Genomic DNA, 15,740 nt, shown 5'->3' on the forward strand with positions numbered 1-15,740 from the left:
GGAGGATTTGTAGGGGTTCATTCTGTTTCACTCGGTTACTTGCATGGGATCTTGGGAGTTTGTCCCTAGTTCTGGCATTGGCTGCCCCAATCCTTTGGACACCTGGCTGGAGACATGAGCTTTCCCAATCCCGGGGCCAATGTAAGAATGGGAGGCAGTGTTTGGGGAGTGTTGACCTTCCCAGATTTAGTACAGTTGATTTTTGTGTGTGGCCTGTGGACTCTGGAGACCCAACATGCCCTCTCCTTTCCCTGTATGTAACTCCCAAATAAAGAACTTCACCAAGTGTCTACAGCTCAGTTTGAGGTTTAAGACTTTCTTCCCCCTGCCGGTAGTTGGTATGAATATCAGTCATCTGGGAGAAATGTTCCTGACAGATAGAGTTTGGATACTGAAGGTCACCCAAAGACCTATGTGTCCCAAGATGGTGCTATTAGGCAGAGGCACAACCTTTGGGAGGTGGGGCTGTTTGTATGCGTATGTGCGTGCGTGCGTGCGTGCGTGTCTTTGGGTTGCTGTAAATAGCCCCTTTATCCTATTTTCACCTTTTATCGAGATAAAACGCTGACCAAACGCAACTCGGGTAGAAAGGATTTATTTTGGTCCATACTTCCAGTCACAGAAAAGTCAGGGCAGGAACTCAGGGTAGATCATGGAGGAGTGCTGCTTACTGGCTTACTCGTTCATGCTATTTATTTTAGATAAGATCACTCTGTGGCTCGGGCTGGTCTGGAACTTGATATGTAGACCAGGTTTGCCCCAAACTCAGAGATTTGCTTGCCTCTGCCTCCAGAGGGCGTGCACCCACAGCAAGAGTAGAAAAGACCCCAGGGAATCCCCAGGCTCTCAGGGCTTCCCCACTGGTTCCTTAAAGTGCCTCTGGGTATCGGATCTTTCTGAGCGTCAGTCAAAACTTTTTGTCACCTGCATTCTCAGGAAGCAGGCATGGTCAATGCTAGAGATGTTTTCAAGAAGGCCAGGTTCTAGGGCTCTAAGAAAGTCAGCCTGGCTTACCCTAAACTCACTGAGGGAAGATGATTTTGGCCATGCAAATGCCATCAGAGATCAACAGCTGCCACCTCCTCATTGTGTAAATGAGGAAGCCTGAATCTCAGGGTGTAAATTCCTCAGGCTCGCACGAAGACAAGCAGCAGAACCAGAGTATCAGTAGAACGCCTCCTTACAACGTTTTCTTTTCACCCCCATAATGTCCATCTCTCGTGTCTACCCAGTGCTCTTGGTGAATCTGAGGTAAGTCTGCAAGTTCTCTGCCATCTTTTTGTGAATATTTGCATCTTATTCTTCTTCCACTGAGCATGTGCTGAGCTCAAGGGCGTGTCACCAATGAACAGAACGCAGAGGAGGTGATTCTCTGAGACCCTTGAAGGCCGGGTCATAAAAATGACATGCTGCCTTCACTCAGAAGACACCAGCCACCGTGCTGTGAGGAAGCATGAGTGTCACAGATGCCACACGAGGGCGTTCTGGCTGGTATCTCCCAGTAGACCCTCAGCCAGCCAAGGTAATCACATACTTTGGACTATTCTCAAACTCAGTTTGTAGCCGTGGCTGATCTTGAACTCCTGATCTTCCCGCCTCCACCTGCTGAGTGCTGGGGTCACAGGCATGTGCCACAGCACCCAGTAACTTTTTCTTTTTTCTTTCATGCCATTAATTATGAATAGGGAGAAAACAAATGAAGTTGAGTCATGATCTCTACTCACGTATGCACCAAGTCCACGCTGCATGTCTAATTCTAGACTCAAGTGTGACTGCAGGCTCCAGGGACACCTGGGAAGAAACTTAGAGCTCTTTTGGCAAAGTGGAGCTCAGGTTAGAGTCACCCAAGGAACTCTCAAAATTACTGATACCTCGGCTCGAGCCATTAGAGTGCTGAGAAATTGGTTGGGACTGGGTTGGTACCCAGAATCTAGGAACATGTGAGAATGATGCTACTGTGAGGATGAAATTTGGCCTGACCAGTGACATGCTATGCTCCTGTATCCCTCCTGAGTACTTTAATATTTTTTATTATTATTACTGAATGTATGCATGTATGTGCACCAAATGGGTGTATCTGCTGCCTTCAGAGGCCAGAAGAAAGCATCAGATCCCCTGACACTGCAATTACAGATAATTGAGTTGTGAGCTGCCGTGTGGGTGCTGGGAATCGAACCTGGGTCTCCTGAAACAGAAGCCGGTGCTCTTGACCACTGAGCCAACTCTCCAGCCCCTTTTGGGGTTCTTCAGAAGAACTTGAGAGAATCCTCTGTGGATCTGGTGTCTGTCTGAATTGAGTTCAGGATGCTCAGAGAACAAAGGCACCATTCCTCCATCCAAACAGAATCTAATCCATTTATAGTAAGGTGCTGAGGCAGCTTCTGGTCCAGGTTCTTGTGTTCAATTACCTTTCTGCAAAGTATCCCTGTAGTTTGTTCATTATTGAGCTAAGTGGGAAATATCTCAATAAAAAATAACTACCCTTTACCAGACACATGGTACAGGGTAGTTGCTTTATGCCTCCCATGAGCCACAGGGCAGCCTTGCAAGGCAAGTACAGCTGACACCAGCTTCCAGACAAGCCACCTAAGTAAGAGTCACCGGTGCTGTGGGTACCAGCTTGTCTGAGTTGCACAGATGGGATTGAGCTCCAGAGTTTCCCTTTTCTCCCTCACTGTCCTATAGCTGAGGGTGTGCAGCCAGGAGCTAGGTTCGCAGCTTCAGTCTGCCTGGGGTCTTCCTAAGGAAGAAGCCTCTCTGAAGGTGAGGTGCAGCGCCCCCCCCCCCAATGCCCGCTGTGTGTGTCAGTGGAAGCCCCAACGCTGAGGCAGTCTGGAGAGTTGTCAGCTGTTCTTAACAGGAGTCCTAGGATCCCGAAAGAACAGGGTACTTGGGAATATGTGGAGTGAGAGGTTAGGAGTGGAGTTACTTTAGGTGATGGACTCTTTCTTCTTAGGGATTTGGGAAAGGCAGCTGAGAATACTGCTGTACCTGGAGCAGCTTGGCTGTAGGCGCCCAGGACTCACGGTGAAAGCGTTACCTCTTCTTGGCTTGGATTTCTGTGAAATGGTAGATAGTCTGCATCTTCATGTATCTTTGCAATTGGAGTTCTTTCCCAGGTACTTACTTCCTGGGCAGCCTGGCCTGGCCTCCAGGGATCCAGAAGGGGCAGGACACATTGTGTTTGACTCCAAAGGACACTACCGGCTACTGTCCCCTGAGGAGGACCACCTCATACAGTAATAGATGCCAGCAGGGGTCAGACTTAGAATGGACCAGGTCTTGTCTGCTTGTCATTTAACAGGTCTACGTTAGGAGCAAAGCGATGACCAGCGATAGAAGGAGCGATGTCACTGCTGGAGGTGCCTTTACAAAGCTCCCCTAGCTCTCACTTCATAGATGGGAGTTGAAGCTCAGCAAAGTAGGGTAGGTAGGGAGCCAGCCATTGAGGGGCACACCTGTTTCAGCACTTGGAGGCAGGTTGAAGTTCAAGGACATTCTCAGCTGCCTTGCAAGTTCAGAGCATGGCGTGAGACCAAGTCTCAAGAAGCAAACAAAGGCCAGCGAGATAGCTAGCCTGACTCCTTACGTTCAGTCCCTGGGATTCACGTGGCAGAGGGTGAGAATCAACTTCACAGGTTGTTCTCTGACTTCTTCATGCCCACCTGCCCACCACGAGTAAATAAAATCTAATAAAAACCAACAAAAACAAAAACAAACAAAAACAAGCCTAGAGATGTTAGTGGTGGGACTCAGACTGGGACTCTGGCTCAGTCTACCTCCCCTAAGGTGTTCATTAGCATCAGAGAGGTTGGCTCTAGGGAAACCCTTGAGGGCTCAGCAGGAGCAATGGACAAAGAGGGTTTGTTTTAGGTGTGGCTGAGCTGGGTGACGGGAGAGGACGGGGTGTCAGATCCCCTGGAGCTAGAGCTACAAATAGTTGTGAACTCTCTGGTTGTTGCTGGAAACTAAACCCAGGTCCTCTGCGAAAGCAGCAAGTGCTCTTAGCTGCTGAGCCACCTCTCCAGCTCCAGAAGTGTGTGTTTTAGCCACAGTTCCAGGCTTTAGTCCATCACTGTGGGGAAGTCACCCTGGAAGGAGGTTGAGGGAATTGGTCGTGTCACACCTATCATCGAGAACAGAGAGCTATGAGTGCGTGCACGCATGTTTGTGCTCTGTTCAGTTTCTCCACTTACATAGTTCAGCATCCCCTGCCTAGGGAAAGGTGCTGCTCACAGTGGGTGGGTCTTTCCACTTTAATTAAGGTAATTAAGACAACCCACCACAGACATGCCCATAGGCCAACTTGATCTAAACAATTGACACTTCCTTCCCAGATGATTCTATACCGTGTCAAGCCGACAATCAGAACTAACAATCACAGCCCCACCCCTTGTCAAGTTGACACCCAGACACATCACTCTGAAGTCACAACTTTTCATCCTTTGTCTCCAAAGTTTTATGTTTGTCTCATAGTGCAAAATACAGTCCAACTTTAAAAGTCCATAGTCTTTAAATTTCCAGTACATTACAAATCCAAATTCTTTTAACTGTGAGATCCTATAAATAATAATAATAAAAAAAAATACACATTTTCAATACACAGTAACACATTCTTATTTCCAGGGCACAGCAAGGAATAATCACACCAACGAGAAATGAAAAGGGAAAACACCAAATTCAGCAACTCTGTGTTTATCATCTGAGGCTTGTCATGTCACTGGCTGGGCTCCAAAGGCTTGGGCAACCCTAGCCCTCTAGCCCTGCTCCATATAGCTTACACAGCTTCTCTCTTAGGCCTAGCCTCCTCTCCATACCTACAGCTTTCCTTAGAGGACAGCCTTTTGTCTCTGGCATTCTCAGGCCTGGGGTCTCCCCTGCAACTTAGGCTTTATCGTCACAGCTTCACGTAATGGCTTTGCAGACCTTCTCCACGGAGACTTCAACCCTGCCACACATTGCCTGGCCTCACCTCCTCTCCACGAGCCACTCAATCTTGCACCTCGTATGCCTAAAAAGCCAGTACCACGTGGACAATGCCTACAACATTGTCAAATTCTACCCACAGCTCAAGATGTAGCCCCTCGGATCAGCGTCTGTGTTCTCATTCCAGGGGGATGCTCCCCAAGTGGTTGCTTCTGGGGAGCAGGGAACCCCTTTAGATTTTTTCCTTCAAGTGAATTCGGATATTCAAAAGAGAGGTATAGGATTTTGCCCATATGCTTTTCCCCATCCTTCCAGAGCAGCACAGGCTGTCTCCACACAGATACACTGATCTATTGTTTACAGCTGCTTCTTTAGCACCAACCTGAGTACAGCCAGGATCAGAATGCTCATATGTTTGAATACTTGGTTCTGAGTTGTTAGAACTATTTGGGAAAGATTAGATGGTATGGCCTTGTTGGAGGAGGTGGGCCACTAGGAGCGTGCTTTGAAGTTTCGAAAGATTTATGCCATTCCCTGCTTTCTCTCTCTCTCTCCCTTCTTCCCTCCCTCCCTCCATTCCTCCCTTCTTTCCACCCCCTCTGTGCCTCCTGCTTGTTTACTAATATGTAAGGTCTCAGCTGCTGTTCTTGCTACCACGACTTCACTCTACTGTCATGGACTCTAACCCTCTAAAACCATAAGCACCAAAGGAAACATTTTTCTTTTACAAGTTTCCTTGGTCACAGTATTTTATCACAGCAGTAGGAAGTAACTAAGACATTATCCCACCTTGAATTTTTTTTCTGCCAGACAAATCAGCCCACCACCTTCAAGTTGGCACTCTCAGGACACAGGTGGAATGCAGATAGAGTCTTGGCCACAGTGTCACAGGAGTGACCCCATCCCAATCCCCTACACAATCCTTTTCTTATTGAAACCACATGCATGTCTGCTGTTTATGCTTTTCTTTGTGTTCTTATCTCCCAAGCTCCTGTAAGAATGGCCAATTAAGCTCTGATCAAGACATGCAATAGCTTTTTTTTTTTCCCCATACATACACACACATAAAAAACGTTCCACAAAACAGTTCCAAAGGCTTAAACAATCCCACTCTGGGCACCAATTTATGTTTTAGTTTAGTTTCTGTTGCTGTAATGCAATACCCAGACAAAAGCTACATCTAGGAGAGGAATGGGTTTACTTTAGTTCGCTGTTCCTGACTACAGACCATCCCGGGGTGGAAGTCACAGAGGAAGGAGCCTGAGGGAGTCAGGAACAGAGGGCACTGACTATGTGTATGTTCACTTTCTTGCTTGCTGCGTTCAGCTCTCACTCTCTTTTCATACAGTTCATAATCTCCTGCCTAGGGAATGGTGCCGCCCACAGTGGAAAGGTCTCTCAGGTAATTACAATAATCCCGCCTCTGGGACCAGCTTGGTCTAGGCAATTCTTCAATGGGATTCTCTTTCTAGGCAAATGACTCTCCATTTCATGAGGTTGACGATTGAAATTATCACAGTTTCTCCTGTACCCAGCTCTTCCCTGGCCCTTGTGGGATCAGTTTGTGGTTTAAGTCCTTCCTCATTCCAGAGTCCTTTTAGTGAATATACTTCATCAAGAACAATGACTACCACCTACTGATGCTCACCCAGCACTATGGGAAGCAGTCCTATGATGACAATTTTATTATTGTGAAGTCTGGAGTTCTCATAGCACCTAGAAGAAGGTGTTCTCAACATCTCTTTCTACACTGGAGAATATGGAGGTTAGAAGAAGACTGCAATAAGCCCAAGTTCCCAGACTTGCTAGATGTGGCAGAGAAACAGAATTTGAACACAGAACAGCTAAGCACTTAAAAAAAAAATCATTGTGTCTTACTGGCTTCCCAGGATGCCCTTCCCCAGTGTGCTGACTTTTGCCTTTATTGTCTCTCTGTAATGAAGGTACAGTAGGCCTATGGGAAGCAGTTGGTTTCAGCAGGCTTGCGGGATGGGGTGATTGGTGGTGGGGCACTGGGTAGGAGGTAGCCCTTCAGTTGTGCCAAGGAAGGGAAGGCAGTTTCGGGTGGCTCCTCTCCCAGTACCCAGTAATTATCTAGTTTGCATGGTGTTTTGCAGTCAGGGAAGGCTTCCTGAGAACAGGGCAGAGTGCCCAGGCAGGCAAATGGGTGGCATATGCGCTCCAGCCCAACACACAATGGGCTTGTGATCGTACATCTGCACACAGAGAAATAACAGTCTATCACTGCAGAATGCAGAGAGTAATCGCAGTATGTGAGGCTGGGCCTCGAGACTGTGTGTATCCCTTCTCTCTGGGAACATGGCCCCTGTGGAAAGATTGATAATGAAGTTTGCTGGCCAATCCCCTCTCAGGGTCAGGGTGGCAGGTGGCAACAGGCCCTAGGTGACCCCTTCAAAGAAACTTTGATACTCTGGTTCTGTCTTTAGTTACTCCCTTACAACTGCATGGGAGAGACACTGGAACGGGCAATGGAATAACTGAGTCAGTCCCTGGAGATGAGAAAGAAGGAAGGTAGCTGGCCTGTTCCTGCCTGGCAGGTTATGTCCAAGACCACATGATCATCAGGTTCCTGGGTTTTAGTCAACCGAATCAGGGAAAAAGCGGCATCTTGAAAGTGTTTGGTGTGTAAAGTCACAGCGTCTTCAAGTTGAGCACACTCCAGAAAAATCTCTAGGCTTCTTACACACGGTGGCTAGACTTTGCCCTACAATTGCTCTTCTGCATGATCTCGGAGAATCTACATTTCTGGCAAGCTCGAGGTGGCCTTTTGGCTGGTACAAGACTGCACTTTGAGAATTAATGAGCTGAAGTTTAATTTTCAAAAGGGCACAACTGGGCAGGGAAGATTCTTCATCATGTAAAGGTGCTTGAGGCCAACCCTGATGACCTGAGTTTGATCCCTGGGACCTACATAGGAGGAGGAGAGAAATGACTCACACAGGCTCACACAGGCTCACACAGGCACACAAACAAACAAACAAACAAACAAACAAATAAATAAATAAATAAATAAATAAATAAATAAAAAGTTAAAAATCAGGGAGACAAAGGGCTGGGGGAGATGGCTCAGTGGTTAAGAATACTGGCTGCTCTTCCAGAGGACCTAGGTTCAATTCCCAGCCACCATGTGGTGGGTCACAGCTGTTGTCACTCCAGTTCCAGGAGATTCAATGCCCTCTTCTGGCCTCCACAGGAATCAAGTCTGCATGTGGTGCTCAGTCACACATGCTGACAAAAAGCACATAAAATAAAAACAAATACATCTTTAAAAGGGGGTGGGGCAAGACTATGGACTGAATAAATAACATACATTTCTGTAAATAATTTTATTTAACTTTTTAATTAATGAGTGAACTAGAGAGTTATCAAAAGCTGGTAAATTTAAAGAGACATATATAGTGCCAAGGAGATGGCTTAGTTGTTAAAGTGCTTTGCCTGAGCAGCGTGAGGACCTGAGTTCAGTCCCCAGAAGCCATGTGAAAAGTATGACATGTGCTCTTAGGCCTGGGAGGTGGAGCTAGGCAGATCCCCAAGGCTCACTGGCCCGATAGCCTAAATGTGATTGTGTATTCTAGGCCAGCATGAGGACTTGTGTCAAAAACCACGGGGGATAACAGCTAAAGACGACCGCCGAGGTTGTCTTCCATCTTCTCCATGAACCTGCACACACGTGAACATGCCTAAGAGAGGTAGAGAGATAAAGATGAGAGAGTGAGATGAAGTTGCCAGTGAACATCAAATGGATTAGTCTCCTATGACCTGAAGTAGGGTTATCCTTTTTAAAGGCGCACGTGTGCCTACTGAGCGAGATTCACTTGCCTGGTGCTGGAGTTTGGCCCCACGAGCTCCTGTCTTAAAAGCTTGACCCTCGAAGTGATGCTAGAAGGAGCTGGTGGGACTTTTAAGAGGCAAGCTCTGCTTCGAGGTTCTTACGACATTAGGGGTGTGTCCTCAAAGGAGACCGTGGGACCCTTGCCCCCCCTTGCTTCCTCTTCATGAACTGAGCAACTCGTCTCTGCCACGCTCCATGGCATGCTGCCCGCCAAAGGTCCAAAAGCAAAAGGCCAACCAATCAACACCTGCAACCTGCCAAAGTGTGAGCCGAAATAACCCTTTTTGTAAGTCACTTACCTCCAGTATTTCATTATATTACTGGAAGCTGACTAACAAACATATCTATCAATAAGAATAATTTGCATTACCGTAAGTATATGTCTCTATGGGGTCAGATTGGGTTAGAGAGCCCCTCAGTCATCTGGAGAACTCTTAGACACAAATTGCTAGGCCTCAATCCCAGACTCATTGCTCCTTCGATCAATTCAAGAGGCTAGAATATGTTTCTTAAGTCATGTTAAGGTCTCTAAGACTTGTTCTTTGCCATTTTATCTTCTGGATTATTGGAGCAAGGGAGGAGATGAGAATCAGGTTCTGTGTGGCTGGCAGAGATGGGCAGTGCAGGAGGGGACTGGAAGGCTCGGCAGAGGTGGTTAGAGCCAGAGGTATCAAACGTCAGAGAGCCCCCTGGACAAGTACAGTTTCCAGGAAGCAGTCACGTCTTCCCTTCATCCTTCAGCAGCTGAGGATCCCTGTGAAGACAGGTGAGAGGCTAGAGCATCTCAAAGGATTCAACCCTGCTCAGTTGCACCGGGTTCTCAGTTGTGGTTTGGGAAGCTCTTTCACTCAGTGAGACTTTGTAGGGATACAAGGGATAATGATGTTTCTTCTCCCAAGGCCATCTAGTGGCTGTTGGATAAAAGACATTCAAATAGAAAATTTTAGTTATTTTCAGGCCAGTAAATTAATTCTCTTCCTGGACACCAACGAGACTTACTGGTTGTGTGGCCTCAGCATCTTGACTGATCAGTAGCCACTGGGTGTTTTTAGCTTTCTAAAGCAATATGCTTAGTGATGTTGGTGACGAAAAAATATCTCAAAATCTTATAATGTTTGCCATTTTTCAAAGCATTTTTCTCTAGACACTGTCTCAATAAATTAATATTCTTGTTAGTTTTTGTTTATTACAACGTCCTAGTAATGTTTCCTCAATAAGAGATCTCCCCATTGAAAATGGGCTTATCATTGAGAGAGATTGAATTGCTTGAGGGCTAGTCCATGTAAAGGACAAAAAAAAAAAAAAATCAAGACTGCACAGATAGAGTTGTGTTCAAATTAATCTTTACATTCAGGGCAATCCTTATCAAATGCTGGTGTGTGTGTGTGTGTGTGTGTGTGTCAGAGAGAGAGAGAGAGAGAGAGAGAGGAACAGGGTTTCACTATTTAGCCTTGGCTGGCCTTGAACTCACTATGTAGACCAGAGTGGTTTTCAACTCTCAGAGATTAACGTGCCTCTGCTTCCTGATTACTGGGATTAAAGGTATGTGCCACTATCCCTGGATTCTGGCAGATTTTATTTTTTTGGAAATTGATAAGCCGATTTAGAAAACATACAGAATTCAAAAGGCTAAAAAGAATAAGACAATTTAGAAGGAGGAGGAGAAATTCAGAAGGTATGTATTAGAAGAATTAAAACTTACTACAAAGTTGTAGTGGCAGGAGACTGTGGCGTTCCTCTCCTTGCCTGCTTTAAGCGTTTGTGTAGTCCTGGAGCCCTAGGATTGGAGTGTGTAAGAAGCTGAGGTTGCAGAGACATCTATGGAATCTCTTCGTTGTGTAAACCTCCTGGAGGGTACATTATCATAGGATCTGTTCATGTCAGTCATCACTAGTGATGTAAGGACTATGACCAGAGGATGAGGTTGGTAGATCCTACCTTCTGTCTCCAGGTTGGTTCTCTTCATCAGTGTGCGGGTCGCCAAGCTGTGCCGCCACAGGTGTTGCCGCCTTACACCTTGGGAGGCTTAGAGGCACCAGCTGAGAGCAGTCCCTTGAAGAGCAAGTCTGTAGATCACGGATGGGGGTAGCAGGAGTAGATGTCCTGACTCCGGTGAGTCTCTAAGGCTGGAGTTACGGGTCTCTGGTGCTGAGGCAAAACCGAGTCCCCCTTTCTGCAGCAGCTGGTTAAGTCTTGGAGGCTGGCTCCAGCCAGATCCCCGTGGGCAGCGGAAACCTCAAGTGGGGAGCCAGGCTGTAGAGGTCTTCCTTTTTCCTTTGTTGAGATCTGGTGGTTTTCTGCAGTGCAGCCAGTAGAACAGCGTCACTTATGGAGAGTCAGCTGGGCCCTGGCCGGCTACGGACACACAATACAATGAGGGCATTTAGGGAACAGCTTACCATCGGTTCCAGCTGTCCTAGGGGCACTTGCTGCAGGCTGTCACTGGCTGCATTTGCTGTCTGGGCACACCGGGAGCTCTGGCTAGTAAAGCCCAGGCTTCCCTGCATCCTAGGCTCCCTTGCCACCAAGGCTTGAGTCAGGTGGGAACCACACCGCAGGCCTCTTCTACCCTCAACTGAAGACCACACCGAATACCAACTGTCTCCCGAAGTCTTATGTGTTGAAGGTTTGGTCACCAGCCTGTGGCATTATTGGGAGGTGGTGAAACCTTGAGGAGATAGGCACACTGGTACCTCAGCCCTTTCCTCTTTCTCTTCCTCAGTCTCCAGGAGGTGAAGAGGCAGCGTCACCACGTGCTCCACCATGATGCACTGTGCTGCTGCAGGCCCAAAGCAACAGAGCCAAATGACCATGGAACAAAACCGCTGGAACGGAACCACGAGCCAGAATAAAACTTTTCGCTTTAAGTTGTTTATCTCAGGTGTTTCGCCACAGTGACGAAAAGCTATCGTAACTGTGACGTTTTAAACTGCAACGGCTTTCAGGGAAAAGAGATAGTCTGTCTTAGTCAGGATTACTGTTGCTGTGATGAGACATCATGACCAAAAGCAACTCAGGGAGGAAAGGGTTCATTTTACTCATTGCTCCATATAATAGTTTATGATCAAAAGCTGTGATGGGAAGGAACTCCAGCAGGGCAGGAACCTGGAGAGAAGAGCTGACTGATGCAAAGGCCACGGGGGGGGGGGGGGGGGGGGGGGGGGGGGGGGGGGTGCTGCTTACTGGCTTACTCATCATGACTTCTCAGCCTGCTCTCTTACAGAACTCAGGACCATCAGCCCAGCCTCCCACAGGCTTGCCTGCAGCCTAATTTTAGGGAGGCATTTTCTCAATTGAGGCTTCCTCTTCTCTGATGACTCTAGCTGGTGTCAAGTTGACGTGAAACTAGCTGGCACACACTATGAGGTCCTTAGCAAGGCTCAAAGAGATAGCCATCCACTTTCTGGCTCTGCCTGACTGCCCCTTCAGCCTTGCCTTCAGCCACACTCTCCAAACCTATGGATACACCTTTAGTTCCTCAGACGACTTAGAGTCTTAGAGTCTGGGTATTTGTTTATCTCCCTGCCTGCTCCATTCTTCCTCTTCCCTTTCCTTCCTTGGGCAACTCCCATTTAACAGCTGCCACAAATTCTTTGAGCCTCCGTTGCTCCCGACTTCTAAATGCTCTGCACCTTTATTCAATATCTGCCCTTCCGGCATCACGAAAGAGATGGAGGGCTGCCGGGGTGATGTACCACCGTGGAACCTGCTCCTAGAACTGTCCCTGGAACCGGATAAGTCCTCAGTCAATAGTGTCTGAACCTATTAACATCTAAGGGAATGCATAGATTAGTAACACATGTCTGGGACGCTGATTCGGTGGCATCAGACTCATCAAGTCTTACCTGACTCTACCTTTGACAAGGATCGCCAGTTTACGATGCATTTGGTTTCATGTCTGAAATTCTGGGAAGGGCTGGGCTAGTGCATTTCCACCGTCACCCAAACCTGTCCTCCTTGCCCAAATGCTTGTCAGACTGGATGAGAGAATGTGTCTGGAACAAGGCCAGCCCTTCCCCACCCCTGGAAAGAAGGCCAGCGTGGATTGGCAGTGTCATCACTGTAGGTAAGAACCAGACAAACCCATTCTAACTGGCCATTTACTCCCCAAACCAGAGGTTTGGTCTTGCTAGTCGCTCCCAGCAGAAAGTCCCCTGGCGGGTGAATTCACAAATGATCGCTGAAGGCTGCCATCCCTTAGAGTGTGGTTTTCAACCTTCCTAATGCTGCAACTCTTTAACACAGTTCTTCATGTTGTGGTGAAACCCTAAACATAAAATTATTTTTGTGCTACTTCATGACCAATTTTGTTACTGTTATGGATTGTAATGTGTCTGGTGACCCCCCCCACCCCGTGAAAAGGTCGTTCGACCCGACCCCCAAAGAGGTCACAGCCCACAGGTTGGGAACCCCTGTCCTGGAGGCTTCACTTGCTCCCACTTCTGTGTGCTGACATTACATAAATGGGCCATTTATGTTCACTAATTTTTTTTTTTTTTTGGTTCAAATAGTGTTTTGTTATAATAAAAGAATCTCTGGTATTGAAAAATTAGAAAATGAAGGTACAGGTAAGAGGTGAAATAAAAATTAGGTGCTCTTAGTACACGAAATTCAGGGCCTATATGTTCTATAAGCAGGAAAGCACAGAGTTTTAGGGCCCACAGAATGCCTTAATTTCTCTCTCTCTTTTTTTTTTCTTTAAAGAATTTCATTTGTTTTCTTTTTTTAAATGACTTGTTTACTTATATTTTATGTGCATTGGTGTTTTGCCTGCATGTATGTCTGGGTGAAGTTGTTGGATCTCCTAGAACTGGAGCTACAGACAGTTGTGAGCTGCCACGTGGGTGCTGGGAATTGAACCCGGGTCTTGAGGAAAAACAGTCAGTGCTCTTAGCCACTGAGCCATCTCTCCTGTCCCTCTTAAGTTCTCTTAAACGCAGAGAAAATGAATGATGATATTGACGTAGGATAACGGCTCTAGCAAGGTGCAGCACGTTGCACAGGCGCGGGAATGACTGTATTCCTTAAGCCTGGTTCTTCTCATCTTCGTGAAGTAGAATTCTCAACTTTTCTTCCCTGAGGGAGGGGCTCGCAAAGGCCAGCGTGCCTAATGCTCATAAACGTGGCTCTGTAAAACCAGTTTTAGAGATCTGGTGTTTTTATGAGTCTCATTTCCCAGTATGTATGTAGCACTCCCTTAGTACACATGATCATATTTATATCATTTTAACAAAGATGAGATTGCACTTGTAGTTTTATGCTTTTTAACTGTACAGTATGTTCTCATGCCTTCCTATATTAACAAATGTGCTTAGATTTTAAAATTGCATTCATCTATCTATTTTGGTGTGTGTGTGTGTGTGTGTGTGTGTTTGTGTGTTTGTGTGTGTGTGTGCACATAACTGTGATGCACATTAGAGGTCAAAGGACAACTTGAGGGAGTCTGTTCCCTCCTTCCACCATGTGGGTCCTTGGTGTCAGGTTTGGTGGCAGACAGTTTCACCTCTGGGTGCACTTTAAACGTGTTTTTTTTTTTTTTTTAATGTTTTATTTCTCATCATACAAGTAACATATTCAGCCTCATTCATGATGCGCTCATGTTGTCCCAGTGACTGCACATGTTATAATTCACCTAGCTAACTACTTTTTGGTGTTCCCAGGCTCTTGCTATGACACAGGTGTTATATTCACCTGGACCCTGTGCTGTAAAATCAGTGCTTGGTCCATCACCATCTCCTTAGCCCAAGTTTCTAGATGTGCCATTTTGAAAACTGGTACTGAAGGAGTTAAGTTTACGGCATTGCCTGAAGAAGCTTCTCTGGCATGTTGACTGTCCTGAGCTGAGGACACTTGAAAAGCAGCAGGCTTGAGAAGAGAGTCTGCTTTCTCACTCAAAGAAGATGAAACCCTTGTGTGGAAAAGGCCCTCCCTTTCCCAGAAGGAGAGAAACATTCTTACCGTGAAGGGTAGGAGGCCTGGGGGGGTGGGTGTGGGATGGGGAGAAACTTGTCCTTTTTTTGTTTGTTTGTTTGTTTGTTTACTTTTTCAGACACGATGTTTCATTGACCTAGGGCCACTAACCAGGCACGGCTGGCTAGCCAGCTTTGCTTAAGCGATCCTCCTGCCTCTGCCTCCCCAGCCCTGGAATTACAAATAGGCTGCATTCCTGGGCTTTGTCTCTATGGGTTCTGAGAATCAAACTCAGGTCTTCAGGCTTCTTCAGCAGGCACTTCTGCTCTGGGCCTGACAATTAAATGCACGCAAAAGCATGCAAGACTCATTTCATTTATTGCCGGGTCAAGTTTTACACAGCGAGGGCCTCGGTCGTGTGGAAATGTTGCCTCCTGCTTCAAGAAACAAAAGGAGGTTTTGAGGAAGCTTCCTTGTTTGGCTCCGCACTTGTCTCTGACTCAAAATAGTCACTGCCGCCAGATGGCCTGTCTTGATGCAGCATGTTCTCAACACCTTCTGTGGGAAAGAGCACTAGGAAACGATGTCTGATTTTTGAGGGGAAACCCTGTGTTTTCTCAGGCTTTTGTTTTGGATTTGTTTTAACTGCACCTGCATTTCTTGCAGGTTATACACAAAGAAACTTCCTTTGGAGACTCACCACAATATTTCAACTCAAGTCTTGCCCTCACTGCCTCCCCTCCCCCTGGGGAAATGTTTGCAAACTCAGCCTTTGTTAGCCCACCGACATTGTTCCCCCGACATTGATTGAAGTAGTCATTTCCTTTGGGAAGCCTTTGCCATGGAAACAAACTTGGAGTGTCTGAGAGAGGAGGTGGCCTGGAGTGCTTCAGCTTCTAATGGCTCCCAGCCTTTTGTCATAGAGCTGTGGAAGTCAGAATCCGCAGGACGGGGCAAAGGAGCATGTTCCCGCTGGGTTGGTGGATGCTAAGAGGAAAGGCAAAACCGTGTCAGGGCACAGCTGGGCTGCCTGGGTCTTCAGGCCTCCCTC

This window comes from Psammomys obesus, unplaced genomic scaffold (assembly GCF_907164565.1).
Source record: "Psammomys obesus unplaced genomic scaffold, mPsaObe1.curated_primary_1811, whole genome shotgun sequence".
Taxonomy (NCBI): domain Eukaryota; kingdom Metazoa; phylum Chordata; class Mammalia; order Rodentia; family Muridae; genus Psammomys; species Psammomys obesus.